The following is a 6,000-nucleotide window of genomic DNA, read 5'->3' on the forward strand; positions in this document are numbered from 1 at the left end:
CTGAGAAAATAGATAAACCGTGTTCTACAGAAATTATCCTATTTAGGAAAATCAAAATTGGAAAATTTAAAAAAAAAAACATACATAAGGTATAAAACCACGAATGCATGGTTTTCTTTGTTAAATTCATTATTTTCAATTCTATTGAGCAGTTGTTTTATAAGTTATAAAAAAAGCTGGAGGAAGTATATTTCCTAATTTTCTTATACTGATTCATATTTACCCAGATCTGTGCTGTCTTTAATCTGTTTTTGTAAACGAGAGGATGTCATATTGTATCGATTTTCCATTTCCTGTTCTTTTATCTTGTTTTTTCTTTCAACATCTTTTAATTCCTTTTCAATTAAATCCATTTTAAACTGCTTGAGATGAGCTTAAGTTATAAAAACATAAATTGAATCAATTGATCACTTTTTGAAAATAAAATATTTTGCATCTACTAGATGATGAAAATGTTTAGTTTCTACAATTTATTTGCCATACATATTCTTCCAGGGAAAAGGATATATTTTACCGTTGTGCCTCATTCTTGAAATTGTACACCCTTGTGTCAATCTTTGGCGATCCTGTGCCATTCTGCACTATCATAAATTGATTTATCTATACGATGTGTCTGTGTATAAACTAAGTAATGACATTTTCTCTATGTCGTAGAGTTCGATGTAATATCTATTTCGTCTGTCTTCAAAGAACTGAACGTGACCAATTCCCTAAAATGACTATTTTGCTGAGTGTGAGTTTGCATTGTTAAACGACATGTCTCAGTATTTATACGTCGATGCATATGTGGGGGTTTTGGCTAAAAATGTATATTTTCTTGAATTGATAGATAAAGGCAACATAATGATTTATATTTACCCATATATGTGCTGTCATCAATCTGTGTTTGTAAACTAGAGGATGTTAGGTTGTATCGCCTTTCCATTTCATGTTCCTTTATCTTGTTTTTCCTTTCCGCTCAATTTCTTTTCAATTAAGTCCAATGTAAATTGCTTGAGCTGAGCTAAAGTTAAAAAAATCAAATTGATTACTATTTGTGATAGTAAAGCTTTTTGCTGCGACTTGATGACAAAGATGTACAGATTCTATAATTTACTTGCCATACACAGTTTTTCAAGAAAAACAAATATTTGAACACTGCGCCCCATTCTTAAAATTTTGCACCTGTGTATCGAGCTTGTGTGCTACTGTATCTTTATCAAGTAACAAATATTTCAAAACGATTTAACAACCCTTACCCTTCATCAACCAAAAATATTTGATATGTTAACAGTCAATCAACGATTCCTGTTGAATTGTGACGGTTTCCTGTTAAGTAGTTGGATTTTGTTTAATTGGCTTTTAAATCTTGTTTGTCTTAGAAAAATACCTGTTAATTGAACTTCGAAGCCAGAGGGACTCGACTGCATTAGTCAACAAATGTTTTGTAAGAGTTATTGCCCCGTCTTGTCTAAATCAAAACAAACGTTATTCTAGTTAAACTGAAATTGCATATATGATATTTGTTTTTGTTTTACAGATGTTTATTTCCGGTGTAAAATGGAATACTTGAACTAACATCAGCCTGTATCAGAACCCCCCCCCCCCCCCCCCCAAACACGGCATGTAAGTCATTTAATAAGCACCGTTAATGATAGCACTGTGCTTAATGTTGACTTATTTGGATATAACGAGGGATTAGCCAGATTAAGTATCTATATATTATATTTACCATGATCAGTGCTGTCATTAATCTGCTTTTGTAAACGGTTGTCACGGTGTTCAGTGCCATTTTGCCTTTCAATGGCTTTTAATTTCACATCAAGGATATTGAATTTCTCCTGCAGCTTAACTAAAATTTAAAACAATTCATTACAAACTAAGAAAATAATGTATACCCTTGATCCAATATAAAGATTAGAGGAATTGCAGGTATTTTTTACGAAACGATAATGAAATCGTAAATGTAAGTGCCATTCACAATTCTCCAGGGAAGAGGAAATATAGATCCGCTGCGACCCATTCTGAAGGTTTTGTACCAATTTGTTGTTTTGAAACCTGCGCCTTATTCAAGTAGGACAATAGTTTAAAAATGATATTCTTCCTTTCTCCCCTTATCACCAACAATTACTTTTTTTTCCACAGAAAGTGAGTAATGAAACAAGCAGCTTCACGAAAGATTCATTACCTCCCACAGTATGCATACTGCAAATGGTGAAAGAAAAAAACTAAATTAGAAGATATTCCAACAGAGACAATGCCTCTGTATAAACACATGCATGAGGATATCCTTATGTGTATAAGTGGGGCATTACAGATTTACTGTTTAAAGTACGTTTACTCTGGAATGGCAAACCAGACAATTTCACATTCACCAATCCAAACCACATATATAGTGTTACGTTTTTGGTACTTTAATCAAAGCATACTATGAGTTAGTGCATGTTATTTATATAACTTCTTTTATCCATCTAACAGTTAACGCCCTATAACTTTAAATAAACATATCGAAATGTGATTCTGGATTCAACAGTGTGTTATCTTACAGTTCTAATACTGAAGTTATCAAACTTTCTAGAACTTTGTCGATTAGAATGTTTTGAAAAAAGGTATATTATTGTATAAAATAAAATGGAAATGAAATAAAGAATTAATTTGAAAAAAAAAGCAAATATATACGTTTTCCATTAAAGTTTCCCGAAAATCAATCCACTTTAAAACACTTGATATTTTATTGCTTTGAAAATTTCTGTTATAGACGAACACGTATAAAGTATGCAGATTAATTGAAAAACCTTTCATTTCTGACTTACCACACATCGTTAAATACGTTATAGTTGAAGCAATGACGGCAGACAATACAGATATTAGCAGTATCAACAAAAACTGTTTCAAACATTGTCTCCTTGGGTTGACTTCCAAATGGTTCATTTCAGGTATTTCTTTGGTCGTCTTGATTTCATCGTACATGACATCTTCTTTTTGTCTAAGTCCTTCATAATTCTTCATTTGTAATTCTGCCATTATAATTGTCACATTAATTTCATCTCTTAACGATATATCTCTAATTTAATGAATGAAAACGTACGTCAAGCTTTCCGTTTATTTATACTAGAAACACGGATGTATTATGGGTAAACCAAAAAACACGTGAGTACCATCAGTTACATTTGGAGTACATCTCTTGATGTTGAATTCAAGTACTTGTAAAGATAACTTAAAAATAACTGGCATAACTCTTAATTGTTGATGGTCCAAAAGTAGTAGTAGAAAAATCTATATAAATTTAATATTCTAATGAATCTAAAATATATAAATAAAAAACGTTATTATTATGATTTCAGGATATTCTGTATCTCTGATTACAAATATGTAAAATGAGGCGGATGAAAAGTAAAAATCGGATAACTACTGTATTTTTTTTCTTAGTAATAGAATATCAATATTTCCCATCTTTTATATGAGAATGTTGATCTATCGATACCAGATGCATTAAAAATAAAACGAGTGCTTTTTCGTCAAGGCGCTGAGGGAATTTAACTTTTTTTCATATTTTTTTTAAATCTTATTTTTTGTAAATATTCTTTAAATTTTATTTTTGTAAATATTCTTTAAATATTTATACTCATTGTTCACTTTCAATGGATTCTTTCTCTTATCAATATTTTCTATCAATTAATACAGATCGAAAATTTTAAATTGTTTACCTGCTAGCCACGGGCACAGTGTATGTACCATGTTTCTCTAAAAATCATTCATATTAGGACGCAATAATCTACTAAGTAATGCCGACAAGTTTTCTGGATAAATTTAATACTTTTTGCGAAAAACGATATGAAATTTAATCAAATGTTTACAACGTAATCGCAAGAGACTAAAATCCTACTATATCAACAGACTTTTTTCCTTTAAGCAAACGTTGATCAATGTCCTTTATTATTTTTATTTTTCAAGCAAGCGTAGATCAGTGGACTGAAAACGTGATAAACAGAATTACACCATTTGGGAAACTGATAGTACATATAATTAAAGGACCTGTATGGGGTTTACAGAATATAGACAAGAGAAGCGAAAAATATAAGGAATGGAGAAAAATGTACCATAAAAAAGAGAGTAATAAGGTGCTAAATATAGATTGAGAGAATACTGGTCAAAATTATATAGAATAGTGAAAAAGTACCTAAATTTGATAAAACGGAGTACTGATAATTCATTGTATATTAAACAAAATGTAGGATAAATTTGAATTTCATCATTTAGATTACAATTTCTTATTTGACAATTTTAACTTTTTTGGATTCGAGCGTCACTGATGATTCTTTTTTAGACGAAACATGCGTCTGGCGTATAAACTAAATTTAGTCCCGGTATCTATGATGAGTTTATTTTGCCCTCATATACATTAAGAAAATTTGATAAAGATAAATGAACAAAAGTTTAGATATTTTCCACTGATTAAAGAAAAACGCTGGTCTTTACTATCTTTCATCCGTGATGTCAGTATCTTTAGTATAAATAAAAAAAGAGAGGAAGAGGATTCATTGTGAAAGATGAAACAACCATACTTGTTAAAAACTTCCCACTATTTTTCTATTTAACAGAAATGAAAAGTGACTGATAAAACATGTGAAACTCTGGTAAGGGAACACGGAATAATCAGGATTCCTGAAACTTAATGAGGAAGCTAGCTTTTTTTAGATATAATAACATAGATTAGTTAATTTTACCGAAAACTAAAGATGACGTGATGGTTCATCAATGAGTCATCAAACATTTTGATATCACGAAAAGTCAAAGGTCAAATTTACTCTACGAGTTTTCAACTCTGAGATTTATCAATAAAACAGTGGGTAGAAATAAAAAAAAAACAAGAAAAGATGAGCAGATGCAAAGCACACATATAATGACAATTTATTTGCAGCCGTTTAAATGATAAAATATAGATGCGGTGTCCCTTTTCTTACAAAGCAACTAACACCAATTCTTTCAACGTTCTATTTTGGTAATGTAACACCATCCAGTGAATATTTGGCCTCCATTTTAAGGGTGTGAAAAACTATTTCAAAACAAAATAATCTTTAAAAGTTGTTTTTATCAGATTGATGTAAACGAAGCGTAGATACGGGATTTATATTCTTCAGTCTTACAGTGAACAGGATACTAATGTAGGTACAATAGGGTAACAATAAAGATTAGCGTCTCTATCACAGTAAGAAGTGCCTATCAGAACTATGTTATTTTTTTTGGTGCGACTTGAATCAGAATTTTCCTTCCAATGGTGAACAGGTTTTTTCATGCGATTAGGATTTTTTCATTTAACGGGGTCTACATTTTTTCATGCGATTAGGATTTTTCTTTTAATGAAAAATCAGAGTTTTTCATGCAATTAGAATTTTCTAGAATGCAGTCCATATTTTTGTATGCAATCCGAATTTTTTATTTTAAAAGAATTCCGGGTTTTTTCATGCGATCAGGATTTGTCATTATTGAGTCATATTTTTGTCATGCGATCTTTATTTTTCTTTAAATATAGTCCAGTGTTTAATGTAATAAGAATTTTTCTTTTAATAGATTTTTTTCAGGTGATCAGGATAACATTGAGTTGAATTGAACGAAAGTAGCTTATTTGTAAAAGCTTACTATGGTCAAGTTTGATACATAAATGGTTAACACGTGGTTTTTTTTAATCTTAAAAGATGAATGTAGGTTCACCATTTGATTTGTTGAATGATAGAACTTTATTCATGAAACAGCAGATAACGCTAGATTTAAGTAATATTAGCATACATTAAACAAAAAGAAAATCACAATCACATACAGACAAATGATTGACCATTCAATAGAAAATTATTATTCTTAATCTAGATATCAAGGTTACATGTTTTTGTTATAATAACAACTGTACTTAAAAGTGGATCGTTACAACATTCTGATTGGATGCAATTGAATTATCCAAAAATATATTCTTTTTGGTTTTTTTCTGCCATTTTCTGCCATTCACTTATTTTCAATTCATTTTTC

Source organism: Mytilus trossulus, chromosome 5 (genome assembly GCF_036588685.1).
Source record: "Mytilus trossulus isolate FHL-02 chromosome 5, PNRI_Mtr1.1.1.hap1, whole genome shotgun sequence".
NCBI classification, from domain to species: Eukaryota; Metazoa; Mollusca; class Bivalvia; order Mytilida; family Mytilidae; genus Mytilus; species Mytilus trossulus.